Genomic DNA, 19,600 nt, shown 5'->3' with positions numbered 1-19,600 from the left:
AATATATATATTTCTTTTAAATATTTTAATTCACATTTATATATATATATATATACATATATAGACTTAATAAAATAAAATAGTGAATTGAATTGAAATATATTATACAGATATTTACATTACATTTCATAGCACTGAATATAAGACATTTTAAAAAGGTTCAAAATCGCGGCTGTGTTCGGGCAACCCTAGGTCTTTTTGTCTGGAATGGTTTCTTGGCAAGTCTTTGGGGGTAATGGCATGGTAAAGTCATACAGAGTACTTGTCACAGTTTTTTTCTTTTTCTGCAGTCAATCTAGACTTGTCACTGTCTTTCATAACTTTATGAAAAGACAATCTTTTTGGTCAGCTGATTTTGTATACAAGCCAGCATTGATACAATAATTGGTGGCGCTTATAGTATCCAAACAGCAGGTAATTGCCTTGGCTGTACAGTGCTCGTCTTAAGTCGGCAAACTCCAGCTTGACTAGTTCGTGGTTTAATCTTAAAGAAATCACTTAGAGAACTATTTGTCAACGAGACAACTATCAGCCGGAGTTAAAATGTAGTGGTAGTAAGCAAGCAGGCCATATTATGGCTTTCAACAACAAAAGGCTCCACCATGAAAAATTTGAAACAATTCATAAGAGAAGCTAATGGCCTATTCAAATACAACAGTTTACAAAAAAAAACATGTCATCAAAGACACGAGCCAACGACAATTTGTACTACAAGCTATTGATTTAGAACAGGTACATACGTTTTGTTCAAAATTAAAAGATATGAGTATATATATTTGCAGTGTTTTAGTCAGTGGACAAACCGTTATAAGAACATTATACTTTTGTTGTCGTCATTATGAAGAAAGCAGTGGAATATGCGAAGGTAATATATGTATATATACTTGTTCCACAATTCCACAGCTGCTGTGTGACTCCCTTTCGTTTTTATGTATATGTAATTGCAGCGTTGTTTAATAGTTTTTCGTTAACTATTGTTTGCCTTTTATAGGTTTTCTATCTGCCAAAACTGTTTTCTTGGACTTTATGTTATGATTTATCCTTGGTATATTACGAGCATCGCTAAATATTTTCTCGACTATTACAAAATTAATACTAATTACAATGGCAAGAAAGGTCTACAAAATCATAACGTAAATTGATAAATTTTAGAATGTGATACTGGATATGAATCTAATGGAACAAGATGCGAACCTTGCAAGCCGGGTCAGTTTGGTATAAAATGTGCAGACACATGTCAATGCAAAACACACGAAAGGTATGGCCTTGTAATTTTTACTACACAAAACTTTAAGTTGATACTATAATAATAATAATTCGAAAGGATTATTTATTTTCAATGTAATATATTAATGACGTTCATTAAAATTACAAAATGACAGACACAATCCTCTTTCAGTTTAGAAGACATGTGAACGCATTCTGTTGTTATTGTTTCAGATTAAAAGCTGTTTAAATGATTTGCTATACGAAAATCGTGGATATTTACCACAAAAATAAAAAGAATGTTTTGATATTGTGCTGTGATGATATTAATCATAATCTGTATTGTAATGAAGTCTTTATTAGAGTAATATGTGGGGTAAACGAAACAGTGAACCAAAAAAGTGAAGTATAGTTTTCAAGACATATTTATGTTATCGACACACTGTTAGAAAACACAGAAACGAAATAACATTGTTGTCAATATAATTGATTTTATGCGTCTGTCATACAAGTGAGCGGTTTGGTTATCTGTATAACCAGATACATTCAAACTATTATTTTCTACATAAGAAAATGCCTGCAACAAGTTAGGAATATGAACGATGTAATCCATTCGTTTGATGTGTTTTAGCTTTTGATTTTTTCATATGAATAAGGACTTTCCGTTTTGAATATTCCGCGGAGTATTTTTGTTATTTTTACCATCTATCAATAATTGATCAGTTTTTCTATAATTATTCAGTTGTGATCATATCCGGGGATGTATACAGTACACAAATCAGCTGATAACAGGGGAGCATATAACTCCTATTACAGGTGATGACTTAGGATCATGATTTACGGCATTTCCTTTTCAACTGTTTTAAGGGAAATGTATTTTGTCCTATTTTTTTTTACCAATTTACTACTTGTAAGTTAACTATATATATGATCATTGAGTTTAAAGTTCTATTTTGTGACGTACATTGTTCAGCAAGCCAAAGATATGCGTATACTTCGCTGTCTCCTAATGATGCAAAAACATGCGTCATTGACTGAAGATCGCAAACAGATGTTCCCAAACGCTTGCTTGCACCTTGCATTATTGCTTTTGAAAAAAACACCCAACTTAATAAGATGACTATTCCACATTTTCAAAAAATATCTCTCTATAAAATTAGATATCTACCGTTACTAAATAATATAAATTAAAAATGGTAATTAAAAATACATGTATCAACACATAATACATATTTTTTGTACATTAATGGTGCAACATGTCAAGCTTTCAAAGTAGAGTATACACATTTAACAAAAACTACCAATGGTCAGAAATCAACACTCGTTTTGTAGGTGCAAAGGTTGTTTTGTAAATAAGTACTTAATCGGTACCTCCTCCTATACCTAGATATCTTTATGAATGTAAAAGGAAAAGCCAAACATTAATTTGTCTCATCAAAACCATAATATTTTTTATGAAATGCCTCAAATGAAGGTAAAACAAAACCATTCTTTAAAATTTCATGATTTTTGTTTGTTATAGAGAAGACAGCAAAGGACTCTGAAAATGAAGGTAAAATATTGTAACATGATAATTAGAAAACGTTGTTGTTTATCTTCGCACATTTGACTTTGAATAAAATAACAAAACTAATATGTACTATAATAATAAGACAGCAATGGCACATATTATACTACGGTCAAAACCCATTTCGATAGTTAATGTGTCTCCAGGGCTAATCGATTCCTAAATATTTGAAATCAAAATAATATTAGATCGTTTTAATAGATATAATTCTTAGTTTTAAATCGTAGTGTGTTATAATTTTTGGTTTATTTCAGTCTTATACAGCATAATTAGTAACATAACTCAAATAAGGAGACATTACGGATATTAATATATTAATATATGTCAATAATCATAGCATTACGTTACAGAGAAAACCTGAAAAAAATTAATTTCAATATTTCTTCACAGTATAGGTTTGGAAAATTTTGGGAAATCTAATATAAAAAAATATTATTTTTAGGTTTTCTAAACAAGGAGAGTGGTGTATATTTTGGTAGTTTCGGATTACTGGCAGTCTTTAGTGCCGTGTGGAGGCAGTAGAGTGCCTCCCCGTGCTTCAGGTTTATGCTCTTATAATATACTAGATTATGGAGTGTGTGTCCGAGCGAGAACTGATCTAATTCATTACTTTAGGAATATTTATCAAAAAGTAGTATTTCAAAATTCAGCCCCATTCTACTATTTAATACTGATAGCGTTTGACATTTTTAGCCAAACAAATTTATCCATTTTATATACTTCAATTATTGTATGCTGGTTCATATTCTGGACGCTAATCTTTGCTCCTTTATTATATAATTCACTAACAAAACAATTATGAAGCTTAGAAATGGAAAATTACTAAATACTAAACTTGTTCAAAGGGTATCCACACGTCTCAATCTTCAAAATCGGTTATCTAAAAATACTACCATCGCTAACATTTTTAACAATAAAAAACGTGGTTACCCTTCTATCGATAAGTGTCATGCCAAAAAATGACTTACATGTCCCCGTCTTTCAACCAACAATACGGTAAGGTCCACGTTTAATGGTCGCACATTTTCTTTAAATTTTGAAACTGATATAACTTGAAAAACAAACAGTATTATTTATTTACTCACATGAAACAAACCGGGGTGTGGTATTCAGTACGTAGGAGAAACTGGACGATATTTATCTAAACGCACTCAAGAACATCTGTATCGTTTTAAAAGACCCAATAAATTCAAAAGTATCATTTACCAACACCTTAAGAAGCACAACCATCCTTTTAAATATTTAGCAGTTCAACCTTTAGAAGAAGTAAATAAGCAGCCTGGTGAATCGCATTCAAAGTTTGTACGATCACGGAAAATAATTGAATTAAATTGGATTAAAAAATTACAGACAGTTTACCCTCTCGGTCTAAATGATAATATCATGGAAATTGGTAATATATCTAAAACCAATTCCGTTAACATTTTGGATATAGTTTCTAAAACTGTTCGTAAAAAACGTTCTCACGGTCGTAGAACAAATCGCAATCAAAGAAGATTTCGGGCCAATCATACCAATATTTCGGACCTAATTTCTATTTCAAAAAACAACGGCAGACATTATCTGTTAACAAAACTCTGTTCGTTACCGGTTAATAAGTTAAATAAAATTTTGGAGGATTGCAACACAATTTCATATAGCAGTCCTAAGTATGAAATTGTTCAAATTATTATGGCATATTGTTATTCTAAATTATTTCCCAAAATTGATCGCCCTGAAGATCATAAAAAACATTTTATTAAAATTAAGTATGTCAATAAAGGCTTTGATTTTGTAAATATTGCCGGTATATTTAACGACCATTCTGTTAAAGAACACATTCCTGGATATTTTGACAATACTGAGCTACCTCTTATTTGTTATATTTACAAGAAATCTACCCGGAAATTTGTGTTTAATTATAGTCAATTGTGTAAAGATGTTAATATCAGTGAAAATACACCTACTTCATGTAATTGCAGTAATTCCGAATATATTTATGGCCCCATTTCCCATGTTATAACAGGAGATCTTAACATCGTTCAAGACCGAGAGTTAAAATCATTCCTCAGTAAAGGACCTAAATATCGTCCCCCGTCAATTATTAATTGGAATGAGTGTCGTAATATCATCCACGACTCACTCCATACTTACTGTATGAAATGGATAAAACGAGAAAAAGCTGACAAAAAATCTTTGGACTCTTTTTTTAATTCAGTAATGAAGATAGTTGATATACGTATTCAACATTTTAAAGAACATTTTACTATAAACCCTTACAACAATAAACCTATTTCTCGTATCAAACATAAACTAAAAGAACTAGCCAAGGAATTTTTGTCCCGGCAGATAAAGCTGCTAATAATATTATTATTGTTTGACGTAAATTTTACATTGAGGTTCTGAAAAAGGAAATCACCAATTCACCCAACATTCCAACTGACTCCATTTTCAGAAAACGAAATCTGTAACAAACATAAACTTTTAGGCACCGCTTTACAAGCAGAGCCAAATACAATGAAAGTCCCAACTATGTATTGGCTTCCGAAGCTACACAAAACCCCTTACAAATATAGATTTATTTCGTCTTCAAGCCATTGTTCAACTACTAAATTGTCTATTCTTCTTACCAGCACACTTGGTACAATTAAAAACCTGATAATAAATTGTTCAAATAAGGCCTTCGAAAATAGTGGAATAAATTACTTTTGGAGTGTCAAGAACTCGTTGGAAGTACTTGATATATTGCATGCTTATATTGGTGATTTTGAATCTGTTCAAAGTTTTGATTTTTCTACCCTGTATACCACATTGCCTCACATTCTCATTAAGAAAAAATTCACACACCTAATTAAATGGGCATTCAAAAAATCAGAATGTGAATATATATGTTCAAACTCTTTTAGGTCATTTTTTAGTAGCAATAAACAAAAAAACTATGTTAATTGGACATGCTTTGATACTATATATGCCCTTGAATTTTTACTAGATAACATTTTTGTTCGCTTTGGGGATTCCGTATATCGTCAGATTATCGGAATTCCAATGGGGACTAACTGTGCACCACTTATTGCGGACCTGTTTTTGTATTGTTATGAGTTACAATTTATGACAAAAATAAGCAAAGACCCATCGAAACAACATCTGATAAACAAATTTAATAATACTTTTAGATATTTGGATGATATTTTGGCTCTCAATAATGACGACTTCAGTATGTATATTAATGAAATTTATCCTGTTGAACTTACTTTAAATAAAGCTAATACTAACAATGACCACTGCCCTTTTCTCGATCTTGATATCTATATCACTAATGGAAAGCTGAATACTAAAATTTATGATAAAAGGGATGATTTTTCATTTCCTATCGTTAATTATCCGTTTTTAGATGGTGACGTTCCCTTGTCACCATCTTACGGTGTTTATATATCTAAACTTGTACGATTCGCTCGTGTATGTAACAATGTTTTAGATTTTAACGAGAGAAATTTATGTATTACTGAAAAATTATTACACCAGGGTTTTCGATATCACAAACTAGTCAAAACATTTACTAAATTTTATCATCGGTATAAAGACATTATTCGTAAATATAGCTCAACATGCAGACTTTTAATACGTTCAGGTATTTCACATCCAATTTTTTATGGTAATATTCTTTATAAAGCACAAAGGTGTCAGTATTCACCTCAGAAACTTACAAAACCTTTGAATAGACTTATTAAGAAGGGATATAATTACGATACTGTTGTCAAGTCATTAAAGATTGCATATTTTGGCGTTAATATTGAGTCATTGATAAGGTCTTTGCATCGGAACTAAACACATTTATTCTAAAAACAGTTGTTGGCATGACACGGGTTATGTTCTTCTCATATATGTTATGATGGTATGATACTAAACCCCTAACGGGAAGGATTGTGCCTGATGTTCATATGATGAAATCATAATCTTTCAGTCAGTTTAGTTGAAGTCTTGAGCTGGCATGTCAGTTAACTGCTAGTAGTCTGTTGTTATTTATGTATTATTGTCATTTTGTTTATTTTCTTTGGTTACATCTTCTGACATCAGACTCGGATTTCTCTTGAACTGAATTTTAATATGCGTATTGTTATGCGTTTACTTTACTACATTGGTTAGAGGTATAGGGGGAGGGTTGAGATCTCACAAACATGTTTAACCCTGCTGCATTTTTGCGCCTGTCCCAAGTCAGGAGCCTCTGGCCTTTGTTAGTCTTGTATTATTTTAATTTTAGTTTCTTGTGTACAATTTGGAAATTAGTATGGCGTTCATTATCACTGGACTAGTATATATTTGTTTAGGGGCCAGCTAAAGGACGCCTCCGGGTGCGGAAATTTCTCGCTACATTGAAGACCTGTTGGTGACCCTCTGCTGTTGTTTTTTATTTGGGCGGGTTGTTGTCTCTTTGACACATTCCCCATTTCCATTCTCAATTTAAATGAATAATGGCTTATATCTGTTATAAAAAGGGTAAAAAAAGGCAGGTTCAAATTTGCCTAAACAAAATCCAAACGAATTGGCAATGGATACAAAATGTCTTGTTCGTGGGACCAAAGGTGAAATGATTACAAATGAAAATGATTATGAAGAAATTGACGAGAGGTACTTGTCCGATATCAAATTGGCAGTAAATCAAGAAAAAGATATTAAGAAAAATGAAAAAGCTCAGCAAGGTGGAAGCAAGCATTCGAAAAAAGAAAAAAACAACAGTTCTACCAATCCTTACCAACTAGTTGTTTCTTCTGCAGTAGATGTTCATGAGTACTCATCAGAAGGGAGACAACTTGGAAGATAATAACAGGGATTCTGGCTACCTTCATCCATATCAACCACTGTCACTGGATACTAAAAATCTTAAACATGACTATACTGAATGTAAAGGTTTAGATATTGTCGAATCTAAAACCACAATAGACAATAAAGATCTCAAACACGGTTATACTGAATGTGAAGATTTACAGTGTTAAATCTCCAGTCAGTAACACTAAAGAAGACGATGCAGATAAAGAAATCAATGCAGAAAATGGAGAAGACACACAATCACTTTCGCTCCAAACATGAAAATGAAACCATTTTGTTTGATGAGCAAACATTTAAACTAGAAGTACGATATACTCGTAGAATCACTGTATCTGAAACAACGTTTACATATATTAAGAGATTTCTTAAATAAAAAAAAGACACATTACTTTGCAATCGCTCCTACCTCGGAACTGTGAAACTTATATCTCAAAATCTAGGAAAAGATTATTGCAAAATTATTAAATGAATCTAATGCATGCGGGATAAAATTAATTCACTGAATGTGTTACATACATGAGAGTAAAGATGAACCAGAATGAAACTTTCGATAACAATTGTACCATTGCCATGTTATAAAAAACTTTCTATCTTCATTAAACATTAAAGTGTGGGTTGTTTACCGTGTTGACAACGGTATAAACATACAGATTATGAATTTGTAATAATAGCTCAAACTGAAAATTTCATAGGTTTGAGAAATTCTTTAGTGTTTAAGTTCAATGTTTAAAGTAATTTTAGAAATATTGCTTTTCGGGTATTATATTTCGGTCAAGAGCATCATAAGATGAAACTTTACGAAAACATGCACCATGAATTCAATACCATTTATTATATAAAACTAATTTGAATTTTTTTTATGTTGTTTGTATTATCCTTTGAGGAAATAAAGTAAAACATGTCAGCGTTTATGCTATATCGAAATAAGAAGATTTGGTCTGAGTACCAATGAGACAACTTTCCTTCCAAGTCACAATGTGTAAAAAGTAAACAGTTATAGATCAAAGTACGGCCTTCAACACGGAGCATTCAAATTTGGAACACATCAAACCATCAGTTACAAAGGGCCCGAAAATGACTACTGTAAAACAATTTAAACAGGAAAATCAGAGATCTAATCTATATAAAAAAAACCAAGTGAAATACTTATCAAACATACAAACAAGCGGAAACCATGGAACTGCAGTTTTCTTACTTAGAACAGGTCCATGACTTGTATGTTATACAATATAAAAAGCAGCTTTGAAGGAAACAAATACGGATAAATTGTACTTACTTCCTTCTAAGTGGATAGACTTTGTAACTATTCCCATTATCAGAATCAAATAATAGTCCAGATTGCATTCCTATTAGTGGATGCATAGTGCCGGTCTTTGATGATCAATCTTTTTTGTCGTCTTGTGGTCTAGATAGGCACAGATCTATGGAGACTTTTGTGCACATACAACTAGTGCTGATGAATCTTATGTAGACGAAACGCGCGTCCGGCGTACTAATTTATAATCCTGGCACCTTTGATAACTATTTAAAACACTGGGTCGATACTACTGCTGGTGGACGTTTCGTCCCCGAGGGTATCACCAGGCCTGTAGTCAGCACTTCGGTGTTGACATGAATGTCAATAATACGGTCATTTTCATAAATTTCCTGTTACAAACTTTTTGATTTTTTCGAACAACTAAGGATTTTCTTATCCCAGGAATAGATCACCTTAGTCGTATTTGGCACAACCTTTTGGAATTTTGGGTCCTTAAACCTCTTCAACTTTGTACTTGTTTAGCTTTATAACTATTTTGATCTGAGCGTCACTGATGAGTCTTATGTAGACAAAACGCGCCTCTGGCGTACTAAATTATAATCCTGGTACCTTTGATAACTATTTACACCACTGGGTCGATGCCACTGCTGATGGACGTTTCGTCCCCGAGGGTATCACCAGCCCAGAAGTCAGCACTTCGGTGTTGAGATGAATATTAGTAATAGGGTCATTTTTATAAATTTCCTGTTACAAATATTTTGATTTTTTCATAAAACTAAGGATTTTCTTTTCAGAACAAATAACTTAATCAATGTAAACTGTATGTTTTAGTTCATCCATAACCTTCCAAACCTCAAACAGAAAAACTACTTGCGAAATTCTTAAATCTTACTTTCAGATTGTCGCTTATCGCTTAATAACCTACATTTCAGTCAGGACTTACCTCTTATATATTTCACTGAACATGCAATTAAGAAAAACTTGTATTCTATGGAGATTTTTTGCAATATTTTTAAACACATTCAAGGTATTCTTAAGAGTTAAAAAATGTTATCAAGAAATTGAAATCAAAATCTGTCGACTATTGCCACTACGTAAGTTTTGACATTAAAGGGATTTGTGTTCAACAATATGTCCCGTGCAGAAATGATTAACTCAGTCAAACATGCTTGGCCTACAATAATGAAATGAAAACATGCGATACCATTGCCTCCCCTGCGATAAATATTTTGGAAATTCTAAGGACAGTGCTTGGTAATAATGAATTTGTGTTCTTATACTAACATTGATATAATGTTTTATTATATATTCTCCCTGGATGTATAATAATTGATATACAGGGATACTTAGCCTAATGCTGTAAGCTAGGTAAATTGTTAAACAGCATTTAGTGCAATAAAGATGATTAAATTGTTTAAAAAAAATGAATTTGTGGTCTATGTTAAGTTTTACAAATCTTCAGTTAGAGTTTAAATGGGAAATAGTCTATAACGTGAAATTACCGATTTAGAAGTTAATGAAGTTCTTGCACCAAGAGGTTGGCTTCAACTTGCCCCTGACAAAAAGATATACAAGCTGTTCAAATTATCCTTGATAATATTTATGTACGTTTCGGCAACAAAGTTTATCGACAGTTTGTAGGTAACCCCATTGACACTAATGTTGCCCCTTTAATAGCAGACTTGTTTTTGTACTGTTACAGTTTATGAATAAACTCAGTAAAGACCCGTCAAAATTGCATTTAATTGATAAATTCAACGACACTTACCGTTGTCTTGATGAAATGTTTTCGTTAAATAATCAAGAATTTTCTCAATATACAGCTGATATTTACCCCAAGGAACTTACTTTAAATAAATCAAATTTATACGGAAACAACTGTCCTTTCCTGGATTTAGATTTTTCAGTTTTAAACGGGAAACTCCAAACTAAATTTTACGACAAAAGGGACGAATTTTTGTTCCCTATTGTTAATTTTCCATTTCTTAGTTGCTGATGTGCCTTTGGCACCATCATACGGTGTATATATTGCACGGATCGTTCGCTATGCCCGTGTTTATAGTTCGTTCTTATGTTGTACTGTTAAACCACTGTCCCAGGTGAGGGGGAGGGTTGTGATCCCGCTAACATGTTTAACCCCGCCACATTATTTATGTAAGTGCCTGTCCCAAGTCAGGAGCCTGTAATTCAGTGGATTTCGTTTGTTTATGTGTTACATATTTGTTTGGTTTTTTTTTATTTTTTTTTTTACAAATATTGCCGTTAGTTTTCTCGTTTGAATTGTTTTACATTGTCATATCGGGGCTTTTTATAGCTGACTATGTGGTAAGGGCTTTACTCATTGTTGAAGGCCGTACGGTGACCTATAGATGTTAATGGCTGTGTCATTCTGGTCTCTTGTGGACAGCCGTCTCATTGGCAATTATCCCACATCTTCTTTTTTTTTTTTATAAGAACCTGATTTTCAGTGGTTATCGTTTGGTGATTAGGTTCAAAGGTGTTTTTTCGTTTCTCGTTTTTTTATACAGATAAAACCTTTAGTTATCTTTAAACTGGTAATACTTTGGACCCTTGATAGCTTGCTGTTTTGTGAGAGTTAATGCTCCGTGTTGAAGGCCGTTCGTTTACCTTTAAGGGTTTACTTTCACAAAGTATACCTAACCTAATAAAGATTTCGCTAAAAAGCAAAGTAACCAAAATTGTTGATTTTATTTACACACTTTAATCATTTGGATGTAATGCATATGTCAGATAATGCTGTATATACATGTATAGGAAGATGTGGTATGAGTGCCAATGAGACAATTCTCCATCCAAAATACAATTCATAAAAGTAAAACATTATAGGTCAAGGTACTGCCTTCAACTCGGAGCCTTGGTTTACACCGAACAACAAGCTATAATATAGAATGGATTAGGCTAGTATTATAGTATTCAGGGGAAGATTTCATTCAAACGTTATCGGTTTAAAGTATTTGATTTAACATCCTTATGAATCTTCTGATTTTGAAGATATACAAAATGTGTCATATTTATCATGTTTGTCATCAGTATTAAACAAGAAGGACCTAATTAGAAATAAGCGGACACTTTTGTGGATAATCCTTCGAAATAAATAAGTTTTGTTTACATAGTTTTAACTATATTTGTAGGATTTGTTTTTTCATTATCATTTAACATTTATTAATTTTGATATCTAACTATTACAATTTACTAGATGTGCAAGATTCTCTCCTATGAACAGCATCAAGTTTGCTAGTTAGTCCAGTATGGCTTGTTAGTTTCTTCTGATTAAACATTTAAAGATTGGTAACTGTTGCGTGATGATGTTATGTTACAATTAACTTAAATACAAAAAATATAACAAAATGTAAACTATCGTCCTTTTTTTCTCTCGACAATATCTATTCTTTTAAGTCTTATATAACAGAAGGGGTAAGTTTGGTTCATACACAAGTTTTCAAATTGTTAAATTATACAAACTATTTTACAAGTATCCTTTTGAAGAAAATTATTGATACGCAAAGACATATGAAAAGTACAGCTTATCTATATAGCCAAAAAAATAAAGTGTAAAGTTCAATCGTATCTTTACCTTAGATAAGTTTATAACCATTCAAATTTGTACAGGTAAATCTATATCTGTAGTGTTGGTGTCTTAACAAAAATCATGGCACAGGTAGCTTCTACAACATGCGATATTTGTTCAAGTGCTTCAACTGAACATTATTGTTTTGATTGTGAACAATACTTCTGTGATAATTGTAAAGGATTACATAAAAGACAACGAGCTACTCAAAACCATGAATTTCAAAGCAGTTCAAATTTGATCCAGGAGGTAAAATCGAGATGTAAAGAACACGACGAGGACTTTATCTTTTTATGTTCTAGTTGTGACGAGCCTGTTTGTAAAAGATGTATGGCAGGGAAACACAATGGTCATAAAATCGCTAATATTGATGATTCCGTCACCAATTTGACTCAGAGCATCACAATAGCCATTGCGAAAAAACTTGAAGTCGCAACCAAAAACTTAAATCAACTCGAATACGGACTGATGAATTTTGATTTGGACGTAAACTCCGTCATTAAAGTAATTAGAGAAGAAGGACAAAACATGAAAGTATCGATTGACCGTGTAGTGCAAAATATGATCGATGATATAAATAGAAAATCAAAGCAGGAACGGGAGAAGTTGAATAAACTGGTTAAAGAAGTGACTACAGGATTAGAAGACATAACACTACTGGGTTAAAGAAAAACAGAACTCGAGAAAAAAAGAAGAGATGCTGCTCTACACCAAAAGTTGAACACCCTGAATAAAGAAATAACTATGTACCAGTCTGTTAACGTTTCAGTGCTTCCTACTATTAGATATACACCAAAGGGAATATCTGAAACCTGGTATCTTTGTTTGGAGAATACAGTGTTAGGTTTGTGTCTTTTTAAATAGTAATACTTCTTACAGAATTTCATGTTCACAGTAATAAATAATCGTTGTTAGGAATGGCATAAAATCATTGAAATGAGGAAGATGTGATATGACTGATAATAAGACAACTCTCTACCAGAGACCAAATGGCATACAATTCTATGTTTTAGTCTAGATTCACAAAAAGCTAAAATCTAAAGTCTGGAGGACAACTTCATGTTTATGATGAAATTTCGCCAGTTTTAATGATTCGAAAGGACCCTGTCAGGAGTATAAAAGCAGACTCAAGACGGAGAGATGAAATACATATATAGTCAGCAAACCAGCAAACGGCACTTGAAAAAAAAATTGAAAAAGAAAGATATGAAGCCGGCCAGTGAAAACAATTTTCATAATAATACTTTTGTTAGATTCTTCATGTAAGTTTTTTTTAAATTGCTGGATTTTTTTTATTTTAGGGAAACGTACAGTGTACAACAATGTTCTGACTTAAGATACAAAGGTGTAGAAAGGCAAGTTATAAATTTGGTAATTTTTTAAACTGAACAATTTACAGTATGTACCTTGTCAAAATTATCATATAGCTAAATAAATACGGACCAAAAACCGATATATTTAGACGGCTAATTTGTTTTGCAACAGATGAGTATTGTAAAAAGTAAAATCACAAAAACACTGAACTCCAAGGAAAATTCAAAACGGAAAGTCCCTAATCAAATGGCAAAATCAAATGATAAAACACATGAAACGAATGGACAACAACTGCCATATTCCGGACTTGGTACAGGCATTTTCAAATGTAGAAAATGGTGGATTGAACCTGGTTTTATAGCGCTAAACCTCTCACGTGTATGACAGTCGCATCAAATTCCATTATATTTTTTAACGATGTGTGAACAAAACAGACACAATAGGTAAATTATAAACTATTTAACTAAGCTTGGCTTCAAAAATCAGGAAAAGCAAAATAGAACAATACAATATATGTCTAGTTTGCATACCGTTGAATTTGAAGTCAATTTTTTAAAACATTGTTGCATTATTATATGTTCAGTGTTATCATTATAAAGCAAATTGATATATTGATTGGATATTTTACAGAGGTAATATGTATTCGGGGCCAAAAACAACCAGAATAATCTGCAGATGCAAAAATTGCTGGTAATTTATTTGTTTTTTATTTGTCCGCCACCATTTTATCTATCAACAAATCCGAATATTGTTGGGCACTTCTATTAAACTAGGGAATGATCCTATTCATTTTCTATTTTATTTGTATTGCTTTTCAGATCAATTAGCAAACAGTTACTACAACAAAACCTATATAAAACGACCGCTTATTTGAATATAAAAATGTCCAGTTTTTAGAGCGGGTCGGTTTATTCAATCTGTTTTATCTTTGTTACTTGTGAGGTCACATGTCTTACATGAAAAAAATGGTCACAAAAAGCTTGTAAATTGGATACCAGTAAGTCCAAAACCGGGATTATATAACTTTAAAAGTCACAATATGTGTGAATAAACTCATCATATATACCAGGATTAAAATTTTATATATACGCCAGACGTGCGCGTCGTCTACAAAAGACTCATCAGTGACGTTTGAATAAAAAAATGTTTAACAGGCCAAATAAAGTACGATGTTGAAGAGCATTGTAAAACCAAAAATTCCTTAAAGTTTTGCCAATTACAGCTAAGGTTATCTATTCCGGAAGTAGAAACGCCTTAATATTTCAAAAACTCAAAGTTTTGTTAACAGTTAAAGGCTACACGATAGATTATGATGATGGCGCGATGGCTTTACGATGTCTAAAAGACGTCGCGTACAGCTTACGATGCATTTAAATTATATGCCGAATGCATCACGCGTTTTAAATTGTTTGATCAATACTGAATATATATTATATTGTACATTTCATTTCTGGTTTAATCATAAGACGGAAGACCGTGGGCTTGAAGGGTAAAACTTTACTCTGAGTCTCTGCGCTATTGACTTTAAAGTTCAAAGGTCAAGGTCACAGTGGCAGTTGTAGTACAAGGCAATATCACCCTTGTGGACACTCTAAAACCAATAAGCTTCAAAAGATTTTAACCACATTTGGTATATTGTTCCTCCTTGTAAGGATCTGACATTTTTTACGTTCAAGGCCAAAGGTCAAGGTCATGCAGATGGACTTGTTTTTTCTCCTTGAAATAGCTTAATACACAGGAAATTGGTTGCTCATTTTTTTACCTGCTGGTTCTAAAGACAATATTAAAGGTATTTCCAGTTACTGAATGTTTTGGTTGATTTCTTAAAAAATAATTTATTTATCAAATATGCATATTTAATTTACCATTTTCTGCATGTGTCATATACAAATATAGTTACCATATTTGTCTCCAAAATGTTACATACGAGGAGATGCCACGCTGGGCATTGCCTTGTTTGAACTGGAAAATGTGTGCACTAGTCTGAATAATCACCCATAATTATGCCCATGTTTACTGATCTATCGTAAAGGTAAGGTAATGGGTTCGTTGATCCCTTTTATTCAAAAAGAGCTCTTTCCAGGAGAATATCATAATAATATAGACGAAAGGAAGGATGTGGGGAAAGCAACAAATGCGGCAAAATATGACATATAGAAAACAAAATGGTTATGGAGTAAACATTCGTGTGACAACAACTCAGACGATACATAAAAAATCAGAATAATGACGAAAAAGTTGGTTTCCCTATATACGTGTACCTGCAGTGTTGGTGTACGAGGCGCGTTTATGATTTTCATTATGTTACTTGATATGAAAAATTGACAAAAAATAATATTTTACTTGTAAAAGTAAATCCTGAGCCTGTAATAGCTGCTCTTCTTCTTGTTCCATTTGAATTAATATAAACAACGCTGTCGCCTTTCTTGTTCTCATAGAATCATATGATATGAGCTCCATGTTTTGTGAACGTCTGTCTTAACTGTCGTATTAGACTGACCAGTGCATATCGCGCATAGCACTTTAAATGTATTTTAGTGCGAAAATTAACTTTCATTTAGCTGGACTTATTGCCGTCGTAGTTCCATCTTGTCGCCTTCGTACTTTTATTCGATGGCAACACGACGGGATTACAAGGTCTTCACGATGTCGTGTTGCCATCGTAAGACCTTCGGGTAGCTTCGTGATTCATTCGTGTAGACATCGTAATGTCAAAACTGCCCGATGGAAACGATGGAAACACGAATGCAATACAATGTTAAAAGATGCATTCCCGGTGACATTACGATGGTGAGGATGGTGATACGAACTCAATACGAACCCTCAACATCGGACGCACCTTTGGGGATTTTTTAACATGTTAAAAAGTTTAGAACCCTTCCCGAAGTTGTCCCCGAAGGCTAGAAAAAGTGGCCGATGGTTCTACGATGGTTAAAGATGGCACTTCGAATAGCCCGATCTGGATACGATCAGTCCCGATTTTGAAAATTTCCATAATCGTGTTGCCATCGGCGTACAAATTGGGACAGTGTGACGCGGGCATAACATTTATCATGAAAAAGACTGCCGCAATGATTCGCGGCCAGTTAGCTACTAAAAAGACAACTTTTACTGGATCCGCGGTCACTGAAGATATCAATGACACCATACCAACGCAATCCAAAGCATCTCTCAATGGAACATAATTTCTACTGTCAAATATCCAATGAAAGTACATAAACTCTCCGCTGCGAACATGAATATACAGTCGAACCTCGTGTCGAAGTCGAAGGGACCAGAAGAAAGTATTCGACTCATCCGAGGTTTGACTCATCCGAGGTCGAGTGTGACATCAAATATTTGATTTCTGTAAACTAGATGCATGTTTATTGATCATTGTGCTTTTTTCGATATGATAATATATGATTGTGTATTTATGTTCCGTATTTTTAAAGATTCAACACACAACATTCACAAATAAAATCAATACACAAATATTTACAAAGGTCTGTCACTATAAATTATGGAATCACTCGTGAAAATATTTTTATAACTAATCTTTAAAGAATGTGAACAGTGTTCATAGATTAAAAAGACCGACTCGTAATAATTAATAAAATATTTTAATCCTTTTAATTAGTGTCCTTATTCTAATTGTTAATTTAATCTCAGCTTGGGTCATTAAAATTCGTTTCGTTTTTATACCAAGTGAAATAGGTTCAGCACATTCAAGTTCCGCTTGGACGATCAACAAAGGTGTTGATAAGCGGTCATCATAAACATGTCATTTTAACTGTTTTACAAACAAGTGTGTTTACACAGCTTTAATCACTTATGGAATTTACACAGCTTTAACCACTTATTGAAATGAATAGGTTAAACAAGAAAAACATCCGTTATGAATTTCATTTTTAAAGTTTTTATTTCATTCCATTTTTTTTTAAATTTTGAACTTCGAGACATCAGGGTCAATTTACAACAATTTTACATCGACGGGACTTAAGAATTACCTTGACTTAACCGAGAATTCGAATCATCCGAGTTCGACTCATCAGAGGTTAAAATGCATTGATCAAACGGGAATTATGCCGGGACCGAGAAATTACTTCGACTCATCCGAGTTTTCGACACAACCGAGTTCGACACAACGAGGTTCGACTGTAAATATCTTAAAACAAAACCTGAGTCATTGTTCTACCTTGGGAAGAAAAAGAGGAAAGAAATATACCAGAGGGACTTTCAAACTCATACATTGAAACGCCATGGGCAAAGATAAAAGACAAACAGACAAACAATATCATAAAAAACACAACATTGAACAATGAGACTCCACAACACAAACCCACCAGAACCTAGGAATAATCTCAAGTGCTATGTAACTGGTATTTTAAATCAGGGCTATATATTCATGAGTACAGAATGAATAGACGTGGTTGAAAATAGTTAGGTTGACAGAACTTTTTACTTGCCTTTTTTTGCATAAATTGTTACCAGGTTTAATTCACCGTTTTCTACAAAGGAAAATGTCTGTACCAAGTCAGGATTATGACAGTTGTTATTCATTCGTTTGATGTGTGTGATATTTTGATTTAGCCATTTAAATTAGGGACTTTGCGTTTTGAATTTTACACGGCTATCAATATTTTTGCTATTTTATTCTTTTCAAATCCCCCCTAAACTTTTTAAAGTATTGCTATATAAGTTCAGTCTACCTTTATATACATCAATTATCAACTTCATCTCATTAAAGTCTTTATTCAATTTCAGTTATGCGATCGCTTCTCTAATGGGCAGGGATGTAATTTACAAATGTTTTGGTTGTGTGTATATTTATTACAAGATATATTACCTTTCATAACAGTGTATAACATATCTATGGCTGTTTATACCAAGCCTTTGGTATCGTAAATTGCAGTTTTGTCCTTCTATACATTCCTTTACAACGATGATCAAGATGGGACAGAACTATGAAAATGATTGGTTGCCATATGTGACGGTTTACTGTCGTTTTATACGATGTTGAGTATCGGTTATTTTCTTGCCATTATTTCTGATGTCTCCTTAAGAAGTTATCACATTTTTGAAACCATCACTTCCTGTAAAATTTAAAGTTAATTTTCAGATTGTTTTAACATTGATCTCTACTGCTTTAGATTTCAACAGTATTACAAAAAGGTGCTTATTCGCATACAACATTTTTGTGTATCAATTGCAAACGTAAAATGTGGAGAGATAAGCCAAATAAACATTTTTCAAAACACCAAATGTTGATGAACCTATCCCGAGTAATACAAATGAAATTTAATCTTCATATCCTTGTTCGATTGTTCTTGGTCAATATGCTCTCGTCGGCGATCATATCATATTTCCTTATTTTCATATGAATATTGTGTTAAGTGTCGATTTATGTTATGCCAGTTGTAATCACACAATGGTTTTAAGCGTAAAATATTATATTTTCTTTTGTTTATTAAGATTAATATATAAGTATTGATCCAAAACTTGCTTAGGAGGATTTTTTCACCTAAAAGGTATCCATTTAATTTGCTTAAAAACCTGCCTTAAAATTCAGTCTAACTTTATTAACATCAACATATCGCCTACATCTTATAAAGTTTAATTCTATTTCAGTCATGATCTGTTATCTGTACTTAGCAGGTATGTAATAAAAAATAATTTTGGTTGTGTATATAATGTTTACAAGATAATGTTTATATAACATATACTATAGTGTGTGATAACTTTGTGTGAGGGAATTCGACGTTTGATGTACCACTGTTGACTCCAGTGCAATTTATGACAATACCACTGCATCAATCAGAATTATTTTTTTTTGCAGTGTTTTAAGAAATGATTTTGCTTTGTTGTCGCGTATTATTTGTGA

At 32.7% G+C, this 19,600-nt stretch overlaps 1 long non-coding RNA gene across 1 annotated transcript; it reads left to right on the top strand.

Annotated features, from left to right (window-relative positions):
• Positions 1-1,946: 1,946 nt before the first annotated feature.
• LOC143043071 (uncharacterized) lies at positions 1,947-3,275 on the top strand. Its single transcript, XR_012968175.1, has 3 exons — positions 1,947-2,022; positions 2,729-2,758; positions 3,216-3,275. It is a non-coding gene; the product is annotated as an uncharacterized LOC143043071 (long non-coding RNA).
• The last annotated feature ends 16,325 nt before the right edge of the window (positions 3,276-19,600 follow it).

This window comes from Mytilus galloprovincialis, chromosome 8 (genome assembly GCF_965363235.1).
Source record: "Mytilus galloprovincialis chromosome 8, xbMytGall1.hap1.1, whole genome shotgun sequence".
Taxonomy (NCBI): domain Eukaryota; kingdom Metazoa; phylum Mollusca; class Bivalvia; order Mytilida; family Mytilidae; genus Mytilus; species Mytilus galloprovincialis.
The sequence above is the reverse complement of the archived record's forward strand: the minus strand, read 5'-3'. Positions and strand labels throughout refer to the sequence as shown.